General features: G+C 37.0%; 1 pseudogene; it reads left to right on the top strand.

Annotated features, from left to right (window-relative positions):
- Window positions 1-4300: 4300 nt before the first annotated feature.
- Window positions 4301-13587, top strand: LOC144316733 (V-type proton ATPase subunit d 2 pseudogene; annotated as a pseudogene).
- Window positions 13588-16291: the final 2704 nt, after the last annotated feature.

The raw sequence follows: 16291 nt of genomic DNA, 5'->3' as shown, positions 1-16291 counted from the left end.
GATGAGATAACAACTGAATACGTCTTTGTTAGTTCTGAGAAAATTCTATTGCAGGTTAGTATTTCTTTACATGATTTTTATAAGATGAGAATTTTTTTTTTTTTTTTTAGAAAGAAAGAATGAGAGCATGTGAGCAGGGGGTGAGGGAGAGAGAATCTTAGGCAGACTCCACACCCAGTTCGAGCCCCAATGCAAGGCTCCATCTCATGACCCTGAGATCATGACCTGAGCTGAAATCAAGAGTCAGATGCTTAACCAGCTGAGCCCTGCAGGTACCCCTAAATTGAGAATATTCTAATCCTAGAAGAGATAAAGGTTTGAACCTTGCCATGAATTTGTCACCTGAATGAAATTTAAAAACCACCATCATCAATATTTCTTGCCAATGCTAAGGAGCCATTAATTCTTTAATTAGAAAAGGATGTCTTCCCAGAGCCTGGTGGCTCCCTCAGTTAAGCATCTGTCTTCAGCTCAGGTGGAGATCCCACAGTCCTAGGATGAGCGGTACCTTAGACTCTCTGCTCACAGAGAGTCTGCTTCTCCTTCTCCCTCTGCCCCTCTCCCTGCTCAAACTCTCTCTCTCTTACTCTCTCTTGCTCTCTCTCTCAAATAAATAAAATCTTAAAAAAAAAGAAAGAAAGAAAAAAAAGAAAGAAAGGGAAGTCTCAGGTTATCAGATGTAATTTTCAGTATTCCAACTCTTCAACTGAGGAATTATACAAATCCAGAATATTGTAACACAGGTCTAAACTACCCCCCCCCCCAATTCTTATGCCACATTATCACCCTTAATACGAAGTTACTTGACTGAGAGCATTTTTGACGTTTGGAGTTGAATAAATTCAGTTTTTGGTATCCCGTGCATTATAGAATGTTTAGCAGCATCCCCAACCTCTACCCACTAGCATGGATTCCCAACTGGAACCCTTCAGTGATGGCACTAAAAAATATCTGCAGATATTGTCAGATGTCTCCCCTTGGTGGCAAAATGGTTGAGGATCAATGCCCTTAACAGAAATATAGAACAACATAAAGCTGTGGTTAAAGGAGACTTCATAGCCACCAGTTTTGAACTGTCCTCTTCTTTGGTACTCAGAAGTATTTTATTCCCAGGTTAAAGCACCATAATTATGTCTTGGATAGGTAAGCAGTATGCCCTTCTCTTGTAAAGTGGGAGAAAAAAGATGGAGTCCTCGAAGAACAGTCGAAAGCAAATCACTTTTATTATTTAAAGAGGCTTAAGACAACAGGTGTTTGATTAAGCACATCACTTTTTCAAGTGTATGCACATGGATATTGGGGTCTAGATTCCCTTAAAACTTCTGTGCTGATGTCCCACTTGGAAAACTTTAATACCCCCAAAATACAAAACCCCAGTTTGAAGACTACTACATTTGAGGACCGTTACAAACAGAGCCACACTGAATAAAGCAGAGCAAATAAGTTCTACATAAAAGGTAGGGAAAAAGAAAAAAAAAAAAAGAAAGAAAGAAAGAAAGAAAGAAAGAAAGAAAGAAAGGAAGGAAAGAAGAAAGAAAGGAAGAAAGAAAGGAAGAAAGAAAGAAAAGAAAAGAAAAAGAAAAAGAAAAAGAAAAAGAAATACCCATTCCCTAAAGTCAGATCAATTCCATATCTTTAAACATTTAGGAAGATTTTCAACACAGATTGCCTCACATAGCAAATGGATTCCTCCCTTGATATGAAATAAAATGTGAAAACAACCTCAACATTTAGAAACCTAAGCCTTAAAAAAAAAAAAGAAACCTAACCCTTTCATTAATTTTTCTTTTTTTTTTTTCATGAATTTTTCTAACAGTCCAATGAGTATCATGAGTGTAGCTTTGAATTCCCATAGAAAAATATTAGTTGAATATTAACTAGAGTGAAATATTTTAGTGTCTTCAGCAGACAGTGACACAAGGGCTGTTAGAAATGTAAACTCCTCTCTTTACTGTTTTTGCAATTGTCTACCCAGTCATGAGAATTGTGAAAAACGTTAACAAACATCTGAGAGACGAAACACACGCTCAAGTGCAGCAACCATTTAGGCAGAAGATACCAGACCAAGGTCCCAAAGTCAATTAGAGATTTTAGAAACTTAGGTTAATATCAAAGAAAAATATAATCACCATTAATATCAAAATTTTGTCTGCTGGGTCCCTGGGTGGTTCAGTCAGTTAGGCATCTGCTGCCTTCAGCTCACTTCATGATCCTGGGATTGGGTCCTGGGATTGAGCCCTGGGTCATCCGGCTCAGTAGGGAATCTGCTTCTCCCTCCCCCTCGGGCCCTCCCCCTGCTTGTGCTCATTCTCTCTCTCTCTCTCTCTTAAATAAAATCTTTTTTAAAAGAATATGTTGGGACGCCAGGGTGGCTCAGTGGTTGAGAATCTGCCTTCGGCTCAGGTCGTGATCCCGTGATCCCAGGTTTCTGGGATCAAGTCCCACATTGGGCCCCTGGTAGGGAGCCTGCTTTTCCCTCTGCCTATATTTCTGCCTCTCTCTGTGTCTTTAAACAAACAAACAAAAAAAAAATATGTTTAAGAAATGTTATACCTTAACTTCTACCAGATACTATAAGTGGGGTAACATGAAGATTCCATGTCATTTGTGATACCAAATATTTAAATTATATCTCTATTTGAGCACACATGACTATATTTACAAACGTCTAGACATTAATTTAAGACATAACAAAGTCTGGTCTATAAGGTAAGTGAATGAAATTTAGGACATTCCATTTAATGTAGCATTTGAATTTGAAAAGATGGGAGCTGCCAAAACTTCTAAGTAGCAAGACACCCTTCAGTGGGTAAATGAATAAACACATTGGTACATTCACACAGAGGAGTATTATGCAATTTTTTAAATGAGCTATCAAACCACAGAAAGACATGGAAGAACCTTAAATACATATTGCTAAGTGAAAGAAGTCATCTGAAAAGGCTACCTATTGTGATCCCAACTATATGATATTCTGAAAAAAGTAAAACTGGAGACAGTAAAAATTAGATGGTCAAAAGACCAGTGATCACCAGGGGTTCACTGGGAAAGAGGGAAGCAGAGTTGAATAGATGGAGCTCAGGGTATTTTGGGGGCAATGAAGCTATTCTGTATGATACTGAAATGGTGGATACATATAATTACACATTTGTCAAAACCCATAGAATGTACAATGCTACAGACTTTACTTAATAATGTGACAACATTGGCTCATCAATTGTAACAAATATACCAAACCAATGCAAGATGTTACTAACAGAGGAATTTAGGAGAAGGTAGGGAGTGACCGAACATATGAAAACTATCATATTTTTCCACCCAATTTTTCTGTAAACCTGAAACTCCTCTCCCCAGAAAGTATATTTTTAAGAAGAAAAAAAAAAGAAGGCATGGTTTTATGTGGACAAAAACGCTATGACTGCACTTTTATTTTATACGTGATGAAATCAGAGAGGGGACATAATTTAAACTCAACATGCACAAAACAATTTACCATAAGAAAGTGTTTACCCAGGTCAGGAATATTAAATAAGCTTAGATTAAAATTAAGTTCTCTTGAATTTACTGAGTAATCCTCTATATACTAGTTTAAATTTTTAGTGCAGAGAGTTTTTTTTAAGTTTATTTATTTAAACGATCTCTACGCCCAACATGGGGCTCGAATTTACAATCCTGAGATCAAGAGCCACACGCTCGCCTGACTGAGCCATCCAGGCGCTCCACTGCAAGGAGATTTTTAATGTCCTTTTATGACCACTAATTATTGGTCTACAGCCAAGTTGCATATCTGATCTTTATTTTATAACTTACCAAAGACACTGAGGATATTAAACTAGAGTTACATTTTCCCATTTTTAATACAAAGAGTTTTTAGGAACAGAAAGTATTTCTATTTTAAAAAAAGAAAGAAAGAAAAAACGAAAGACCATTGTTTGAGCATTCATTATTAAATAAGCATAGTTATTTTTATGTGAGTCTGTACTTTTTCATCTTGCTTTTGCCATAGTATACCCGTTTGAACTAAGGTTTTATAATATGCATAGACTTTTTAAAATTTGCAACTTAATGGCAACTTTCTTGCCATTTGCAATGACCTGGATAGAGCTAAAGTGTATTATGCTAAGAGAAATTAGTCAGAGAACGACAAATACCACATGATTTCGCTCATATGTGGAATTTAAGAAACAAAAGAGATGAACACATGGGAAAGGGGAAAAAGGAGAGAGAGAAACAAACCATAAGAAACTCTTAAAGATAGAGTAGATGGAGGGAGGTGGGCGGGGGATGGGCTCCATAGGGGATGGGGATTAAGGAGGGTACCTGTAGTAATGAGAACTGGGCATTTTATTTAAGTGATGAACCACTGAATTCTACTCCTGAAACCAGTATTGCACTGTATGTTAACTAATTCGGATTTAAATAAAAATTTGAAGAATGAAAAAAAAAGGGAAGGTAACCTTTCCAACTAGAAAATCATTAAAAGATTCCATCTTCTGAGCGCTGATTTCTCTAACTTATTTAACCTAATTGTGTAACTTGAAGATAGAAATTTTTCTCTACAGTCTCGTGAAAACAGAATGACAGTGGAATTTAAGTTCACAGATACTGTACTTTGACCTTATCTCAGCCTGGAATTTTTCTTAAATGTTAGGAACATTTAAAGCATTAGGAACCTTGGTTAATTTCTTTTCTTTTCCCCTACGTATTTGAGACTCCTGTCTTGGATTCATGTGAGTTAATAGTGATTCTTGGAATCAATAAAAACAGGAGCTCCATTGAACATGACAGACAATGGTTTTTATTTTCTAATATTGTCCAGATGAGGACCTCATCCTAATTTAAGGACACCTTCCAAAGGAGGCTCCTTTCTTTGACACCTACAGTGTAGCCATACCAATTCTCAAGACACAAGCAGCAGACTCCAAGTCTTTACATTTCCTAAAGACATACAAATTGATCTGCGTTTTCTCTGGTGGAAACTGGATACCTGGTCAACTTTTCAGGGCCTTGTTTTTAAGTCAAGAAATGTGCAGCCTATTCTCTTTCTCCCTGTCTTGGTTTGCTTCCTGGGTTTACTTGGGTTATCCAGCTGACTTGCTGTTGCTGTAATAACAGGGCTGAGCATGCTATGTTGAGAGCCACCACTGAAAACCAGAAGAAGCTATTTTTTGAAAACCCTATCAGCTGATAAGATTCCTTTCTGATCACTCCTCATAATCTCTAGCTTTTTTTTTTTTTTTTTTTTTTTCTAGTCTAGAGCAAATCTTTAGGAGCTGACCAGGATCCAAAGCTGTTGTAGCCTAAATTGGCTGTGATCTTCCCCATACTTGAGAGCGCTGAGCTTTAACATGGACCTTAGCCACCTGGAAGGCCTGCTGTGAGGGGGCAAAGCCAGACTCTTGACCCAGCAGGAATACATCAACCTGGTCCAGTGTAGCACCCTGGAAGATGTGAAAATTCATTTCCAGACCACTGATCATGGCAACTTCTTGGCTTATCCTCTTATGGCTTCCAAAATTGACACCAAGATGAAGAAAAAGCTATGCAGAGAATTTGGATATTTCTGGAATCATCCCCCAGAACCCTGAGCACATTTTTTTGCATACATGATGTGCAGTTACATGACAATGTGATTCTACTGATGAACGGTGCGTTGCCAAAAAAAAAAAAAATCTGTGCAAGAAATTCTGGTGAAGTGCCACCTATTAGGCTATTTCACAGAAATGGAAACAGTCAACATTATGGAGACACTTTCCTATCCCTTTAATGCTGTTCTGGTTGAAATACCGTTAGCTACATTCTTTCTGGACTATATGTCTGAAAATACTGTAGATAAACTGAATATTGAATTACTGCATAATACGCTGTACAAATCTTACCTTGAAGCATTCTATAAATTCTGTAAGGATCATGGTGATGTCACAGCAGAAATTATGCATCCCATTCTTGAGTTTGAGGGTACCAGAGGTGCTTTTATCATGACGTTTAACCCTTTGTAACCGAACTGAGTAAAGACGACCGAGAGACCCTCTACCTGACCTGTGGCAAGCTCTGTCCTGAGCAACTATGCCTTCTGCTCAAGCAGAAGACTTTGACCAGATGAGGTGAGTAGAGGACCATTACAGACTTTACGGGCCTTTGTTTGAGACTGTGGTCATGGCACTGGAGGAAAGACATTGGAGGATGTGTTTTATGACTATGAGGTACAAATGAAAGTGCTGGCATTCAACATGCAATTCCACTATGGCGTGATTAACATATACACAAAGCTGAAGGAACAAGAAATGAAAAATATTGTGTGGATAGCAGAATGCTTTTCACAAAGACATTGAAGTAATATGAACAGTTACATTCCAATTTTATAACCAGTGTAGGGCCTCAACTGCAGAAAATCATAAATATTAAGAAGAGATTTTGAGGAAAATAAAAAGAATTGTGTTATATGATATGGGTTATACAAAAATAATCCATACTGCACCTTTGTGAGTTGCAGAACCCCTGGAAACAGAAAACCAACCCTGAAATGGTGTTTCTTTTTTTTTCCAGCAGCCTTAAATTTTGTTTCCACATTTATGTCTCATTTTTTATCATATCTTAGATATTAATTCTGATTAGCCCCATGGTGCTTTTTCTATTCTTATGTGGTTGTATTAAAAATCAGATCTAATTTTTTAAAAAGAAAAAAAGAGAAATGTACAATTTCTGCACCAAAAACAGCTGGAGTGTGAGGTTCTAGATCCTCTTGGATACCTCACTTTCCACTTCACAATGGACCCATGTTTTTACACAGGAAGGGGGAAAAAATCTATCAAATAATGGAAGAAATAACTGGCTTCTTGGGAAGACTGAAAATTATCCAGCAACCTCTTTCCAAGGGGAAAATAATGCATATATTAGAAAAGAAAACACAATCATATGGCTTCCCAAAGCTTCTCAAACACCAGGCATCACCCACCTATGTGTCCTCCAGAGAGCAACAGGTGTACTGTAAATCAGGAAAAGCAACGATCTCAGGCTGCAAGTTCTGCACATTAATGGCTCCCATACTTCTTCCTATATCAATATGGGAAAACGGATTTTGCCAGACTTCAGTTCACAGAAGCAAGACACCTCACTAGAGTCTATAATGAAGCTAATTTAGATCACAAAACCTAGAGGTAGGTAACAATTTAGCTTGAAATTTTCCAGCAACCAGCTCAGAAAGGTGTTGAAAAGTGGCTATCCTATAAAACAAATTCAAAGAATAATTGATATGATACCCAGACCAGAAAATTTCTCAAGTTCCTATTTTTAAAAGTGAGCCTCTCAACAATTCTGTTTTAGGAAGTCTAATAGGGGTTTCACAGGTCTGTCTTTTATGGGATTGTTCAGTATAGGTAAATATTAGAGTCTCTAGGTGGTTCAGTCTGTTAAGTGGCTGCCTTCCACTCAGGTCATGAATCCTGGAGTTCTGGAATCGAGCCCTGTGTGGGGCTCCCTGTTCAGCTCTCTCCCTCCCCCACTCATGCTCTCTCCCCCTCTCTCTCAAATAAATAAATAAAATTTTTTTTTTAAGGTTTTATCTATTTACTCATGAGAGACACAGAGATAGAGGCAGAGACACAGGCAGAGAGAGAAGCAGGCTCCCTGCAGGGAACCCAATACGGGACTCGATCCCAAGATCCCAGGATCATGCCCTGAGCCAAAGGGAGACACTCAACCAACTGAGCCACCCAGGCACCGCACAAATAAAATCTTTAAAATATGTCGGTGGGATCCCTGGGTGGTGCAGCGGTTTGGCGCCTGCCTTTGGCCCAGGGCGCAGTCCTGGAGACTCGGGATCGAATCCCACGTCGGGCTCCCGGTGCATGGAGCCTGCTTCTCCCTCTGCCTGTGTCTCTGCCTCTCTCTCTCTCTCACTGTGTGCCTATCATAAATAAATAAAAGTTAAAAAAAAAAAAAAGTAAAATATATGTCGGTAAACAGCATCAAACCAAAAGATAATTCTGTAACAAGAATTCTACAGAGAGCCAACCCATTATAGAAGGATAAGTACAGCAATAGAAAAAAATACAAAGTAACCCAGAAAAATAAAGTGACTAACTCTTACTGCTATGAAGCAGGTCAAGAAAAGTTTCCTGGGGAAGGAATTTTGATAGATGTAACTTGGAATTTTCCAAGTAAGCTGTAGAAGGGGAACATTCCAGGCAGAAGAAACCACAAAAAAGTAAAGGCAGGCAATCATGAATCAGCATTTTTTTCATAGAGATCTATATCTATAATCAGATTAACTGGGGGAAAACGTGAAGTGGGGAGACACAGGAGAGGTAGGTAGTAGCAAGATCCAGAAATGCCTTCTATACTGTGTTAGAGATTTGATATTTATTTTAAAATAAGTAAAATTAACAAAGTTCTAAATGAGGACTTTAGAAATAATAGTAATGAAGCTGAGAGAATATACTTAAGGCTGTCTGGGAGGTGGAATTTACAATTAAGTATTGAGTAATAAAATAAGTGAAAGGGTCCATGGGGAGGTAAGAATGTGAGTCTAAAGTTTCTGATTCAGGGGATAAATGACAGGAAATCATTGAAATCCATTGGCCTATCTTGCACTTTAAAAGGTTTTTTTTGCCCATACATGTTTCTGCAACAATCATGCATTGGCCATTAGAGAAGAGCAATTCACTGAATTATGCGGGTATTTGAAATGTCAGCACACTTTATACACTATCTTTTTAAATCACATTCATTAATATTGCCTCTGACTTCATCAGAAAAGTTTTTAAGTACGCCACGGTAGCAGGTACAAGCTTCCCAAAATTCTAATTTTCACTCAAAAGTTTAAATTTTATCATTGGTAGCAGATATAATGAGCTGTTTTTTTGAAGTGACAGTCTCACTTTGTTCATATTCAAGAAAATGTCTCCCATATACCCAAGTCTGAATAACCAATTTTCTGTCAGTTGTTTGTTTTTCCAAATGAAAAAAAAAAAAAATGTGTTCCATAAAAAAAGTAGCTAATTCAGCTTGCAACTCAAAGTTTTCTCTGGAGACAACCACCATATTTTAGTATATAGCAGAAGAGCTTGATGGGTATTTCTTATTTCATCACAGAATATTTCTTAAAATGTACTCAGAGTTGAGATTTAATAGAAGTGATAATTATTTTTCCTTCATCAAGAACATTCTCTAGTGAAACTGACTTTTAAAAACTGTGGGTGTGTCATAATAAAGAATATAATGAGTGCTAAAGCAATTTGATGCTCTTATCTTGATTCATGCCAAGGCACTGGTAGTATTATCCACCATTGTTCTTACACTGTCAGTACACATATGAATACAGGTGTTGCAGGAAAAACCATGAGGGTCAAAAAAGGTTGTACAACACTGTTAATGATTTACCACCCCTGTGTCTATTGTCAAGATTCACATAAAAAAAGGTCAATGATTAGTTAGCAATGATACCAAATGAGTACAAGCCGGACAGCATGTCTAGACACATCTATAGATCGGTTCATTTATGTTTGCAGTTAAATCATTAACTTGACAGGTTACTCTATCATTGGAAAATGGTAGTACTATGCTTTCTTATACTGTCTTTTAATCAGGCAGGCATTTGTGAAACAATGCAACTGTTCAAGGCTTTATTAGTCTCTTTACTATTATGTAAGCTCCTCTAGCCAATGTAATGTTATCCTGTAAGAGGCTTTTACAGAGTTTGAAACATCTACATTTAAAACATTTAAGTCCCTGCCCAGGTAAGCCTTGGACTCTTGATTTAAGCTCAGGACATGATCTCAGGGTCTTGAGATCAGGCCCTGTGTCCAGCTACATACTGGGCATGGAACCTACTTAAGATTCTCTCTCTACCCCACCCCACCCTCCACCACATGCAAGCTCTCTCTCTCTCTCTGTCTCAAAAAAGAAAAATATCCTCTGATATATTTTTAAGCCATCCTTAAGTCCAAGAAAATGTATTATAAATATATTTTGTTTTATTTTAGAATAAAATATTCAATTCTAAAATAATAAATTTCATACAAAATTTTGAAAATTAAAAATGGTTTTGGAAAATATTTTAATATTGTTGCAAAACAAGATGAAATTAATTCTCATGTTTATGTATAGGTGCAGGAAAATCTTTGAGATTTAATAGTTATGATTTCCTGGAAGATAATGACATTACAGAGTATAGCTGATGTAACTGAAAAGAGCTGGTTGGAGCAAGGAGTAGTGAGAACAAATTGAGTTAATTTTTTTAAAAATATATGTATTTATATCCTAAACTCACTACCTTAGAAAATCCTTGAAAGTACAGTACACAATTTATTAACTGTTAGAACAATGATGTCATCCCATGCCTTTGGGAAACGCTACTGTTCACTCATGAGAGTGAAAGTGAAAAAGACAAAAAACATCTTTGTATTATAAATAGTTTTAACCTTGTGGACCTTATAAAAGAATCTCAGGAATCTCTCCTCCCCAGAGATCCTCTAGCCATAATTTGAGAACTACTGCACAAGTCAGTTAATGGTGCTAAGAAAATTGGCTATGTCCACAGGAGGCAAAAATCAGAAGCCAATTTCACACCATACAAAAATAAATTTCAAATGAATTAAAGGTCTAAATGTGAATAAGTAAAGCTGTTGGAAGAAAATATAGAAGAATATCTCTTTATTATCTCAGTGTAGATAGTCTGACAACAGCAAGTGCTGATGGAGAGATGGGGAGAAATTAGAATTTGCATACACTCGTGGTGGAAAAGTTAAGTAGTTTTCCTGCTTATTTCAACCACTTATTTCACATATGCAATACTGAATAAATTTTAAGGGTATGAATATCCTATAACCCAACAATTGTACTTCAGTTTATATGACCCAGAGCCTTAGAAAATCTCTCATCTATGTGCACAAGGAAATATGCATAAGGATGTTCATTGCAGCCTTGTTTATATTTAGTAGTCAGAGGATATCCATCAGTGGCTAAACAAGTGAATAAAATTGTGTTGTATTCATACAATATAAATTTCACAACCATTAAAATAAACTAAATGTACATATATCATGAAGACAAGTCTCAAAATGTAATGAAGACTGATTTGCACTCATTTTATTTTATTTTAATTTTGTATTTATTTATGATAGTCTGAGAGAGAGAGAGAGAGAGGCAGAGGGAGAAGCAGGCTCCATGCACTGGGAGCCCGATGTGGGATTCGATCCCGGGTCTCCAGGATCGCGCCCTGGGCCAAAGGCAGGCGCCAAACCGCTGCGCCACCCAGGGATCCCTTTGCACTCATTTTAAACCAGTAATTGCATTGAGGAGAGAAAAAAAAGGTAGCACTGAAGTCAGGTGGAAACAACACAACTGTGTTTGGGTAGTAGGTGCATTGGTATTGTTCCCCATATATTCTGTATTTGAAGTGTTTAATGTTAATTATAACAACATAAAATGTACCCCAGGTCCTTTGTGCTGTCAATTACAGAGTATCTGCTTCTCTTATCAAACTTTTTATTCTTATAATTGCTTTACAGGTAATAAAATAAGTTTTAAATTAATTCTGTCTAGTTGTAACATAATCAGGTTTGTTAATTATGTCTAGTTCTTTGGGCAATAACAATTGACTTTGTTTCAGTGCTTAGTATTTTTTAAAATTCATTAGTTTGCTCATCTCTTTGATTTTTATTTTAATGTACCTTAATCATGACCTATTTTAAACATAAAGATTAATGGATATCCATTGCCCAAGCACCCAACTTTATTAAATCTTAATATTGTGCCTTGTTTCAAATCTATTTTTTAAGATGTTAATGTCTATAATATAGTTGATGTCTCTGGACCCTTCCATTTCTTTTTTTCCTTTGCCAGATATGACGACCCAGCATGAAGTCAATTTTATCATTACTATGCATGTTTTAATACTTCCACTAAATATTTGTGAATCCTTAGACATTATAAAGTATTGTTTTATATAGAGTTTTAAGTTTTATAAATTGATATCTATGTGTATTCTACAGCCGTTTTTGTTGTTGTTGTTGTTGTTAACATATTTTTTAGTCTTATGTAGGTTGATCAGTGTAGTTCAGGTTTATCCACTTAAAGTGCTGTAGTGTGTACTATTGTATGAGTATGCCACAACTTATTAATCCATTCCAATCGTAATGGACTTTAGGTTGGTTTCTGGATTGTGGTTTGAGTGTGTGTTTGTCTTGCTTTGGCTTGGTCTCACTTGTTTTTGCTACAATAGACATTTATGTACATGTCGATTTGGGTATAAGAGTTTTATTAGGTTAAGTTTTGTTAAACATTTTTCTTAAATTTCAAGGATAATTTAGAAGCTAGTATTATCAACAGCAAAGAAACATTTATCTGGATTTTGGCAATTCTTTAGTGCCATTCCTTTTTTCTTCCCGTTTGAGTAACAAACTTTTATCCCATTTACTTCCATATCTATATATCCATCCCTCATTTCACCTAGGAATTGGGAGATGCCTGGAATAATAGTCACCTTTTCAAGTAATAATAGTAACAATTTAACAATAGTTGTTTCTGAGTGGAAGAATTCAAGGGGAGTATTTCCTCTTATCTTGATACTTACCCTGTGTTGCTTGAATTTTTAGTTAACAGGCAGGTATCACTTTTTAATAAAAATAGTACATTATTTCAAAAACTAAATCCATGAGTCTGAGTTAGAGTAAGTGATATGGTAGCTGGGCTGAACTCCTAAGTGGTGGCAAAAATGAGGGAGCTGAAAATTCAAAAGGATAGAGGAAAGGTAGGAATTTTCTGGACCCTGAAATCAATGGCTATTGCCACACTTCTCTAAAAGTTCTATGTGAATATATAGGAAAAGAACCCTGGGAACTTTGGTAACTGCTCCAGAGAGAGGCTTGTTGTTTTATGAAAACCTGTAATAACTCCTTATGGAAAAGAATAATCACATATCATTTGCTATGTATTGGAATAACTGCCTCTACATAGTGGTGTGGTCTTGCGCAAGCCTTTTCTAGTTTGTCTAAGCTCTAGCTTTCTTTATCTATGATAGGATATGAGACTATATCTGAGGTGACTTCCATATGTAAATCTGCATTGAACCATTCTACTCAGATACCCCATTGGTTTGCTTAAAGGATAATTTTGTCCATTATTAAAAGCGTTGTTTCACCAAAATAGTAATTTACTGAATATTCATTGGTTTTAACTTTATTAACTTTAGTAAATGGTTCATCACAGAGTTCCTTTAAATGCTAAGATTTTCGAGTATTATTTCAACCATTCGGAAGACATTTTTGAATATCCACCATGAATCTGATGCTATTTGAGTTGCCAGAGATACAAGAATGAGCAAGACAGATGCAGTCTCTTTATCACAAAGCTTATAGTTGAATGCATCTTATTTAAAATATGATTCAAGCGCCCCGCCCCGTGGCTCAGCGGTTTAGCGCCGCCTCCACCCCAGGGCGTGATCCTGGAGACCCAGAATTGAGTCCCACATCAGGCTCCCCGCATGGAGCCTGCTTCTTCTTATGCCTGTGTCTCTCTCTGCCTCTCTCTCTCTCTCTCTCGAATAAATAAATAAAATCTAAAATAAATAAATAAATATGATTCAAGACTTTAAGGAACACAGCCAATCCATAAATCAATAAAGAGAAAAATTTCCAATATCATGTCATTGACAAACAGAGATGAATGTATATATATTTAAATTTTAAAACTTTTTTTTAAAGTAGACGGAGGTAGGGGGTTTGGGGGGGGTGGGGGGTGGGGATAAGCATAGTAAAATCCTTAAATTATTTTTTTTAATCCTTAAATTAAAAAAAAAAATCATTGGCAAATTTTAGCCCATAGATGTCAGCAAAGACCCACCTGTGGGCAAGAAAACATTTTGCCAGAGGATGTAGTGTTTAAATTTGTCTTATGTTTCTTTCCCTTCTGTTATATTCATTTTTGTGTTCTCTGTAACTTTTTTTTTAAGATTTTATTTATTTATTTGACAGAGAGAAAGAGAGCACAAGCAGGGAGAGTGGCAGAGGGAGAGAGAGAAGCCCCCCTCAGCTCCCCACTGAGCAGGGAGCCCAATGAGATGCAAAGCTGGATCAGAAGGTAGATAGATGCTTAACTGACTGAGCCACCCAGGCACCCTGCCCTATTCTCTGTATCTTAATAGCCTATAGCATGTACCCAAAGCAATGTTTCCTATTATTTCATCTATTTATTGAAAATATATCATTTTCTTAATTTCATTCAATTAATTTACTAGTTCTGGTAATCTAGGTTTGCTCTTCTCTCTACTTTAAAGGACCTTTTGTCTGTAATATAAAACCTAGTGCTTGATTGTATACAGGCACAAATTGTTTTCTGAAACATTGGTTTCCAAAATGGAGTATGCACACTACAGTGAATGCACACAAAATCCTTCAGAGTATGAAAAGGAAATATTAGGATTTCTATTTATATATATTTGGCAACTTTTAAGCTTTCTATTTGTGTATGTTATGGTATGTATAATCAAGTCATATTACTAGTACATACGGATAAGTTATGATAATTTATAAATAAACATATGGATATAAGTACCAAAATATTTTTTACTGAGAGAGCAGTCTTAATCCATTTGGGTTGCTATAACAAAATACCAGAGACTGGGTAGCCTATGAACAACAGAAATTTATTTCCCATTGTTCTGGAGACTGAGAAGTTCAAGATCAGGGTACCAACATGGTTTCATTCCAGTGAAAGCCCTCTTCCTGGTTAATAGCCAGCACCTTCTTACTGTGCCCTGAAATGGTGCAAGGGCCGAGAGAATTCTGGGAAGGCGTCTTTCACAAGAACACTCATTCAGGAGGGCTACATCCTCATGACCTAAGCACCTCCCAAGGGCCTCACTTCTTAATACAATCACATCAGGCAAAAGGATTTCAAGGTGTGAATTTGGGAAGACACACACTTATAGACCATAGGAAGGGCTTTATGCTTAAAAAACAATGTGAACACCATAGTGCAAATGTGTGTTTTGTCTTGCCTACATAATCGGAGTGTGGGTTCTTCCAGCGAGTGATGGTGTCTTCTCTTACCTTTTCCAAGGGACCTTGTGCATGTAAATGCTAATATTTATGGGACTCCATTGACATACAATTCAGTTCTTCAAACCATCAGTCTGAGGACCATCCTCTGAACATGCTTTGGAAGCATTTTCATTAAAGCTAAGGCTATCTTAGAAAATGTTAATTAAAAATTAAAACGAGGACACCTGGGTGGCTCTGGGATCAAGTCCTGCATCGGGCTTCCTGCAAGGAGCCTGCTTCTCCCTCTGCCTGTATCTTTGCCTCTTTCTCTCAGTCTGTGCCTCTCATGAATAAATAAATAAATATTTAAAAAAATAAAAATTAAAACGAAAAGTATAACAAAGACATTTTCCTTTGTACCAGCAGAAAGAAGACTTAACGAAAAACTTCATTAGTAAAGGTAGAAGTCATACTGTAAGATAGCAGGGCACCTGGGAAGGATTTAAGCGGTGCCAGCAGCCTTAAATCAAAGAATGTCTGGTTGCCCAATTAATTCACGTTTGGTGTAATTTTTTGTTGATAAGAATAACTCATAACGAACCCAACCAGCTTACCTTTGATTTTTACACCTCGGTGTACAAAGGAATTTCTAGGATATAGCTTAGGTGCAAATTCAGTCTCACCCCCAGGGATTCTGAGTCAGCAGGTCAGAGGGTCCAGCATTTTCATCAAGTACCCCAGAAGACTCTAAGCTGGTTATCAGAGACGCCACTTCAAGGAAATGTCCTAGACAAGCGCATTCTTCCTTCTCAACCAGCCATGAGAATTTGATTAAAAAAAAAAAAAAAAAACAACAGATCTAAGGGGCTCCTGGGTGCCAGCTAAGCATCCAACCATTGATCTCAGCTCAGGTCTTGATCTCAGGGTCATGAATTCAAGCCCCACATGGAATCAAAAAAAAAAAATAAGCAGATCTAAGAATTCATTTAGCAGTCTGTTACTCTCACCACCTCTTATTGCCAACTATGATCAGAAGCATGAAACAGTATTTGTTCTTCTTTCAGAGGTTATCACATTGCTAGCTGTGAGATGGTCCAGATCCCTCAGGACTGGGCATGGCCTATGATCCTGGCACCCCAAGGCCAATCGCTGTTCCTTCGTGTGTCAGCTGGGCATTTTATGATATTTACTTAATAAATCATTACTCAGTCCTGAGCCTCCTTTCCTTCTGACCCAATTCATGTGGTATGGTTGATCCATTAGGTAGCCCATCTTCTGGCTTTCCTGTTTTCCCAATGGATGTGGACAAA

The sequence above is a fragment of the Canis aureus genome, chromosome 7 (assembly GCF_053574225.1).
Source record: "Canis aureus isolate CA01 chromosome 7, VMU_Caureus_v.1.0, whole genome shotgun sequence".
In the NCBI taxonomy this organism is placed as follows: Eukaryota; Metazoa; Chordata; class Mammalia; order Carnivora; family Canidae; genus Canis; species Canis aureus.
The sequence above is the reverse complement of the archived record's forward strand: the minus strand, read 5'-3'. Positions and strand labels throughout refer to the sequence as shown.